This window comes from Pelobates fuscus, chromosome 4, assembly GCF_036172605.1.
Source record: "Pelobates fuscus isolate aPelFus1 chromosome 4, aPelFus1.pri, whole genome shotgun sequence".
Taxonomy (NCBI): Eukaryota; Metazoa; Chordata; class Amphibia; order Anura; family Pelobatidae; genus Pelobates; species Pelobates fuscus.
In genome coordinates, this window is record NC_086320.1 from 84,560,991 (window position 1) to 84,570,496 (window position 9,506).

A 9,506-nucleotide genomic window follows, 5' to 3' on the forward strand; every position below is an offset into this window, starting at 1 on the left:
GAGTGTCATGTTTAACTGCATGTTAGAAATATGGAAAAAGAATGGTCTACAAAATTAATAGAAGAAATCATCTCCCTTCGCAAACAAGGAACAGGATCCAAAATATGGCAAAGGCACTGAATGTTCCTACAGACACCATCAGAAGTTAAAAGTTAAAGGAATAGTGGATACACTAGACTTGGTGGCAACAGGCATCCACTTTTCAGTGAGCACAGTAAGGCATGTACTAAACGCAAAAGGTTTCCATGCCAGAACTCCAAGACATACACCACTACGGACCCAAGAGCACAATAAAAGTTTGCTCCAATATGCTCAAAATCATATAGATAAGCACAGAAGTTTTGGGATTCTGTTCTGTGGAGCAATAAACAAAACTGGAACTTTTCGGCCCAATGGATCAGCGGTATGTCTGGAGGAAGAAGAATGAAGCATATGCTGAAAAGAACACTCTGCCCACAATTAAGCCTGGTGGTGGCCCAGTAAGGCTCTGGGGCTGCTTTGCATCCTATGGCACTGGAAACCTGCAGTGTGTGGAAGGCAACATAGATTTATTGAAGCATTAGGAAATCCTAGGAGAAAATGTCATGTCATCTGTGAGGATGCTGAAGCTTGAGCGGCATTAGATTTTCCAAACTACACAGTAATCCCAAGCATACCTCAAATTCCACCAAGACTTGGTTGCAAAAAAAACCTGGAAAATTCTGAAGTGGCCATCACAGTCACCTGACTTGAACACCATAGGAAATCTCTGGTGAGATTTGAAAAAGACAGTTGCAGCAAGCAAACTCAAGAATATTACTGAACTGGAGGCAATTGCTCATGAGCAATGGGCTAAGATTCCTCAGGAATGCTGCCAGAAGCTGAGGTCTGACTATGAATCTCATTTGGAGCTGGTCATAACAGCAATAGGGTGCTCTACCAAGTACTAAAAGATGCTTACCATGAAACGGTTGAATAATATTGAATAATAAGTCATTTTAAGTTCAATTTTTAGTTCAACTTGAGGAAACCACTTGAAGCATTTGTTGTGTTGAGCTATTTCAATTGCTTTTGTTCGATTTGTTCATTGCAAACAGGTGAACAGGTGCTGCCTTTAGAAAATGCTTAGGCAATCCATATTTTCACATTGAGATGCAAAACAGTGTCAATATGTGTCCACATTTAAATGAGGAAACATCAAACATATTAGGTCCTACGCAACAGAACTAGGATAAGTGTCTAACAATGAGAAGCTGGTTTACAGATTCACAAATGATCCCTGTTTTTTCAATGAGGTCTAAAATTCACTTTATTTTCGAAATCAATGTAAAACAGGAAACGTGCTTCTTCCCAAGGAGGGAACTTTGCTTTTGTGACATATCAGAAATTGTGATTTTGAAAATAAAGTGATTTTAATAATCTTCATATGAGGATCGTTTGCATCATAGGTTAGTTAACATCTCATCATTCCTAGATAATCCGCATAACGTGTAAGTATGGTACCTTTCAAAGGTCTGTGTGTGTATGTATCAATCAAACTGACTAAGCTGTTGTCTTGACTAGTGGAACTCCCCTTAAATGAACCCTATAGTCACATAGACCATTTCATCTCAGTGAAGTGGTCTGGATGCCATGTCCCTGTCTGTTTAACCCTGTAAGAGATTGGCATTTTGCAGGAACAGCAATGTTTTACATTGCAGGGTTTAAATGTCTTTAGTGTCGGTCACTCTTACAGCCACTAGAGGTGTTTCCTCCGAAATAGCCAAGTAAACTCATACAAACCATCTGATTGGCGCAGCACAATGCTTTTATATGGAAAAACATTGGATTGGCCGAGATCATCCACTGAGATCGTTGACTAACAGGCATATGTATCCCTAAGGCAATAGTGTTCCTTTAAATGTGTGTCTCTGTTGCCTTTTCATATATGTAAGCTGTGATATATCTATGTATTGCCAAATAAAAATATAGCACTTAGCAGTGATAGATATTGTTCGAAAGTGTAAATTCTACAATGTAAACTGCTATAAATTACCATGGCATCTGTTCAAATAGTAATTAATTTATTCTTATCACCAAGTTTTGTCGAGTGCAAATGTTATTGAAATAATTACAATATAGGAACCTGGATATCTGAAGCTTCAGTTACATGTCTATGAATTAAGGTATTAAAACGTACTTTCAGGAACTGAAGACAGGTACATGGTAAGTATATTTATAAGCTAATCAATGTACACCAAATAAGAATTTTGATGCTAAAACCTTCATCAACCAGCCCATTGTTTAGTCCTGAAGATGAGCTTCTTGTTAATTCTCAGAATTGTTGATAGGCTACTTGGTAACATTATGTCAAAGTGATTACAATATTGCAGTTCCAACCTCTTTCTTCCAATGGTGAAAAATGGCCCTATACATTGTGAAAAACACTCACACTTTGGCGATCACAATCTTGCCAAACAGGAGTTATTGACAATGGGACTCTCAACTGCTTCAAATTCAACATCCAAAAGGACTACAAATGGACTTGAAAACACTCTTCTAACAAGTAAGCAATACCCAAAAACATTTAAACACACAGACACACACTGCAATGTCCCTTTGGAGCATAATGGTTTATTTATACACCTAGCATGTTCAAGCATCCTAGGTTTATACAGGGAGTGCAGAATTATTAGGCAAATTTGTATTTTGACCACATCATCCTCTTTATGCATGTTGTCTTACTCCAAGCTGTATAGGCTCGAAAGCCTACTACCAATTAAGCATATTAGGTGATGTGCATCTCTGTAATGAGAAGGGGTGTGGTCTAATGACATCAACACCCTATATCAGGTGTGCATAATTATTAGGCAACTTCCTTTCCTTTGGCAAAATGGGTCAAAAGAAGGACTTGACAGGCTCAGAAAAGTAAAAAATAGTGAGATATATTGCAGAGGGATGCAGCACTCTTAAAATTGCAAAGCTTCTGAAGCGTGATCATCGAACAATCAAGCGTTTCATTCAAAATAGTCAACAGGGTCGCAAGAAGCGTGTGGAGAAACCAAGGCGCAAAATAACTGCCCATGAACTGAGAAAAGTCAAGCGTGCAGCTGCCAAGATGCCACTTGCCACCAGTTTGGCCATATTTCAGAGCTGCAACATCACTGGAGTGCCCAAAAGCACAAGGTGTGCAATACTCAGAGACATGGCCAAGGTAAGAAAGGCTGAAAGACGACCACCACTGAACAAGACACACAAGCTGAAACGTCAAGACTGGGCCAAGAAATATCTCAAGACTGATTTTTCTAAGGTTTTATGGACTGATGAAATGAGAGTGAGTCTTGATGGGCCAGATGGATGGATTGGTAAATGGCAGAGAGCTCCAGTCCGACTCAGACGCCAGCAAGGTGGAGGTGGAGTACTGGTTTGGGCTGGTATCATCAAAGATGAGCTTGTGGGGCCTTTTCGGGTTGAGGATGGAGTCAAGCTCAACTCCCAGTCCTACTGCCAGTTTCTGGAAGACACCTTCTTCAAGCAGTGGTACAGGAAGAAGTCTGCATCCTTCAAGAAAACATGATTTTCATGCAGGGCAATGCTCCATCACACGCGTCCAAGTACTCCACAGCGTGGCTGGCAAGAAAGGGTATAAAAGAAGAAAATCTAATGACATGGCCTCCTTTTTCACCTGATCTGAACCCCATTGAGAACCTGTGGTCCATCATCAAATGTGAGATTTACAAGGAGGGAAAACAGTACACCTCTCTGAACAGTGTCTGGGAGGCTGTGGTTGCTGCTGCACGCAATGTTGATGGTGAACAGATCAAAACACTGACAGAATCCATGGATGGCAGGCTTTTGAGTGTCCTTGCAAAGAAATGTGGCTATATTGGTCACTGATTTGTTTTTGTTATGTTTTTGAATGTCAGAAATGTATATTTGTAAATGTTGAGATGTTCTATTGGTTTCACTGGTAAAAATAAATAATTGAAATGGGTATATATTTGTTTTTTGTTAAGTTGCCTAATAATTATGCACAGTCACCTGCACACACAGATATCCCCCTAAAATAGCTATAACTAAAAACAAACTAAAAACTACTTCCAAAAATATTCAGCTTTGATATTAATGAGTTTTTTTGGGTTCATTGAGAACATGGTTGTTGTTCAATAATAAAATTAATCCTCAAAAATACAACTTGCCTAATAATTTTGCACTCCCTGTATGATATTCCGAATGATAACTTGGAACTGCAGTATTAGGTGGGCTATAAAAGAGGTATCCCTGCTGGTCCTCTTGTTATGCTTCCTACATTATTAGACCACTGGCAGCTTGCAAAGAAACATGGGCATTTCCTGTGGGATGGTGCCATTAGATCAAAAAATTGCTCAACTTCCTGGATGCCATAAGGACAGCCTTGAGGTTTATTTCCTTTTCCTCATGCCAAAAAGGGGCTTTTACCAACTGGAGAGTTTGCCCAATGTCCTTGCCTACCACTGATAGCAACAACATGGCAATTGCAAAGATTACAAGTGCATTTTTGACAACACTAGATTTAGTAAGATGAAATATATATTTTTTCCCTACAGTGAGAGGCAACCAAATAGTTAATACACCTTTATGTTGTAGTACTGCTTGAAGAATCTGCCAATCAGATTGATGTATTCGGTTCATCAAGCAATTTCCAACCAATCAGGTTTTCACTGCTAGCAAGCACTAGGTAACAATAGTGAATACAAAATTAAAGGTTAAAAAGGTTTAAAAATAAGGTGCTCCTATCACCAATGTGAGTCACTTATCACATAAAATAATACAAAATACAAACAGAAGTGGGTGGTGAGAGCACTCTAATGAATATTACCCTTTTCCAGTAACATATAGTTGTCTTGTTAACCTAAAAACAAGCACAGAGGTACATAGGGTAATAACGTAATAATTCAATAAATCCAATTTAGTTATTGGAAAAACTCACATGGTCATGAGCCACTTCAAAAAGCTGGCTCAGACTAACAGCATATCAGGCCTTCAGCACAGCGTGAATTTTCTTTAGCTCCAAGGTAACAGGTAACAACAGACAAACTACTGCGATTCTACTTTAAAGGAACACTATAGTCACCTAAATTACTTTCGCTAAATAAAGCGGTTTTAGTGTATAGATCATTCCCCTGCAATTCCACTGCTCAATTCACTGTCATTTGGGAGTTAAATCACTTTGTTTCTGTTTATGCAGCCCTAGCCACACCTCCCCTGGCTATGATTGACAGAGCCTGCATGAAAAAAAAAACTGGTTTCACTTTCAAACAGATGTAATTTACCTTAAATAATTGTATCTCAATCTCTAAATTGAACTTTAATCACATACATGAGGCTCTTGCAGGGTCTAGCAAGCTATTAACATAGCAGGGGATAAGAAAATCTTAATTAAACAGAACTTGCAATAAGGAAAGCCTAAATAGGGCTCTCTTTACAGGAAGTGTTTATGGAAGGCTGTGCAAGTCACATGCAGGGAGGTGTGACTAGGGTTCATAAACAAAGGGATTTAACTCCTAAATGGCAGAGAATTGAGCAGTGAGGCTGCAGGGGCATGTTCTATACACCAAAACTGCTTCATTAAGCTAAAGTTGTTCAGGTGACTAAAGTGTCCCTTTAAGATTGGATCTTTTTTTTTTATTTATTTCATTTTTTAAAAACAATGTAGTTTAGTCATTTTTTTTCTAGTTACAATTTAAAACACAACACAAATAGCAGCATTTAATTGTGGGCACAGATACATTTCCATAATACGCAGCATAATAACATTTCACAAGTGCATCTTCAGGAGGGCAGAACTTTCTCTCTTTATAAATAGACACACTCCTCCATTGTAAGTGTATGAAATAAAATGAACACTGATTTCATTTGTAGAGATAATATATCGAACAGCACTTTACTCTACCTGATAAGTAAATGCTTACACTGTGCCCTTCAGGGATGATCTTAGCTCTCGAAAGCCTCTTGCAATAATATGCTTGGTTATTACTGAGCTGTGACTGAATCATCATTTGCACTAAATGTGACAGGGCAAAATGATAATCTTCAATAAACCTCTAAACTGCATTAATCTATCATGGAGGATCAGATGCTATGCAATATTTGAAGGGGATTTTTCCATTTGTATTTATTGCTAATTTGTTCATTCTGCTCACGTACATATGTATTAACTAATATTAACCTTCGCAAGACCAAAAATGACGTAGCAAATCTCTGAAAGGGTGTTTTTTTCTTCTTTAAAGTTAAAAAGGTAAAATAATATAATAACACGTTTTCATTATTTTTAGGAATTTATTTAAATAGTATGTTTAGCAAATGTATTACATTGTTAATGTCAGGACGATACAGTAGCCCAAAAGAAAATACTAATATAGATACATTTATCACCGGGCCTTAGAATGGCCAGATTTAATGTACAAAGTATAGTCAGTAACAATCGAGGTCAGGGACACAGACAGAAGCGTAAACGAATAGACAAAGCCAGAAGGTCAAGGATACCAGAATAAAGAATAGTCAGGAACAGGCCAAGGTCATAAACCAGAAAACCAATAACAAGAATGCACTCTCAGATTACCTAAAAGAGGAAACCATGACAGGGCACAGAAAACAAGCAAGGAAGGGTTTAAATATGCCTAAAACACATGTCCCTTACTATCGCCTCCCTGACCACGTCACGATTGACGTGAACGTGCATGCGTTGTTACGTCATCATGACCTCAGAACGTGTTGATGACATAACGATGGAATTGTGACATGGAGCTAATAAGGGACATGGAACTGAAGCAGCCGGCATCCTTACTGCTACTGGACTTGCCGGGTGATGCAGCGGCAGTGTGGAGTGTGGCGTGCCACCAAGATCCCTCTTCCTCATCCCTATGTGATCACACCAATCAGGTGTGGTCACGCGACGGTGGCACCGAATGGGCGCCGTGACAGTTGCATTCTTGAAAAGGCTTAGGGGAGATGTGTATTCATAAACTTTAAAACAGAAATGGACATAAAGGCATCATCACATGATCAATACCTTTCTTGGGATCTCTCCACTGAGGTCTGACTTTTAAGGTATTTATTCTTTCAAGATGGATGATTGATTATGGTCCACTACAGATGTGGTGACTACAGATATCATCACACCATAAAATCAAACCAATCTAAGCTTGCAAAGTGCGGCTTAATCTGTGTCGAACAACCCTTAGAGTCCTCTCAATACTAATATTTTGTCAGGTATTGCTCCTTGACAGACGACTGCTTCCAATATCTTCTGTCAATGAAATATCAATTACCAAAACAGTTAGAATAAATATATTTAAAAATATTATATTGTCTTGTAAGACTCCACTTTATTTCCTCCCCTACCAAGCATGTTTTTGTTTTATAAAACATCAGCATAGGATTTATTTGCAACATAGAATACATTGCAAGCGCATAAAAGCAGGAATAGAAAAGTAATTTATGATTTATGTTCTGATATACAAACGATACAATCATGTAAGTTCCGTTATGGGTTTTGATGTGTTTATCCTTTACTGAAATATTGAGGGGTAATAATTTTATGAATTCTATAGTATCCCTCATATACAGAATGTGTGACAAAAATAGATATCTTGCTTATTGCTATTAGGCATGAAGGCTTCATAAAATGCGAATAGAATGTGAAAAGTATATAATGTCTGTGTCTATGTGAGCATCATTTCCATATTCAGCAATAAGTTAGCACTAAACATTTGTAGTATATATAGGTTTTCTTTACTGTTTGGTATTGAGTACTTCATCACTTCCTCCTACTGATAAAATCCATTAATACATTTGTTCTTAAATTTGCTTACTGTATGAGAAAAGGAAAGACGACAAGCTCCCCTTAGAGCAATCCGTACATAGATTTAAAAAATGAAGCTTTTCTTGAGAAATGAGTTTATCTAATATATGACCTTCAATAAGAAGGTGTGTGATATTTAAATCTGGCTTAAAGTTTAGCAATGCAAAATGAAAGCAAAAACATATATATATGGGGTTGGTAGTGAAGGGTTTAATATTCTACACTGACATTGTGCAATCCTTTGCCAATAAAAAGCCAATGATAATGTTAGCAGGAGTAAAATGATAACAAACTTAAACCTAGGCAAAAAAAAATCCAAAAAACAAAACGAAAAAACAAAAACAAATTAAAAGTGCTGTGATAGGTCTAGGAAAACTATTGTATACATAAAAAACTGCCTTATACTTTTTGAAGAGGCCTACACCTTTAGAAACCATGTGATACCTAGTATTTCTTAACGGGTTACTCTGACATTATTGACTTTTAGAATTGGTCATGGAGGAAGGAACCTGTATGTCCAGCATTTCTGTTTGAAATGCTGCACATACAGAGATAATTAAAATTCAGTGGTGGTAGTTACACCCCTGGTGCATGTGACTTGGCATCATGAAACTATGTATCGGGCTGTCTAATATTAAATCTGTTCAAAAGGTATGGCTGTTATCAGCGCACTGGAGACAAATGGAACAAGCTGCTACCCTTGAAGGTAGCGCTGGGAGCACATCTGCAAGTGGATGTGTATGTCTTGCCACCCGTCCCTTTTCTCTTTTGATTCCTCCCAGACTTCCCCACTTCCCTATATTTATTAATAAGCATACATTTAAAAAAATAAATAGATAATCTTTTTTTTAATTGTTAAAAATTAAACTATGCCGCTCAGTGCTGCCTTGGAAAGTGGGAAATCACAGTTCTCTGCTGCAAATGATAAATAAAAACAAACAAATAATAAGAAACATTTTCAAAACGAGCAGCAATTAATCCACTCTTTTTCACTCATATCCTTGCCATGGCTTGGGAGGAAAATATATAAAGGTGTTCCACTGGGCACATAATCCCCGGTCCCATATAATACATACACATTCATAAGAAATGTCCAAAAGGTGACCAATAAACTGTCTTATCCCCTATTCTCTGGTAAACGTGCGGCCAGGAAGCCCTAAGCCCCTGGATGTCTACATTTTTTTTCTAAAAATGTCCCGTCTCTACTCCCTTCCCTCAGTCCTATGTGTGATGGAACCATATTTGAATTTCTACTTTGAAGACACACAAAAGGCTGCAACAGAGATGAGTCAAAGCATGAAAGACAATTTCTGATTTGCATAAATAGATTGCATAACTTGCATGTTTTGTATGTGAATGTTTAAAATATATATCTATATTTAATAGCGGTGTAAATGTTTTATTTTAAAAAAAATATATATATATATTTAATAGCGGTGTAAATGTGCTATTTAGGATTTTGATAACAGTGGACATGGTTCATGAAAGATTAGTGGCCGGTGGTAAAATCTCAAGAGCAGTGTCTGCTCACGGAGTCTGGAATAAAGGCAAGGGATCTGCCTGTTCATATTGTAATGAAATGCATGAGCACAGGAGATAATAATCATTGCAGCAATAGCTCGTTACAGCTCCCAGATGATTTGGTGCTGTCACAGGAGCACCGTACTCTGACATCCCAGGAGCAGAGCAGAATCGTTGACTGCCT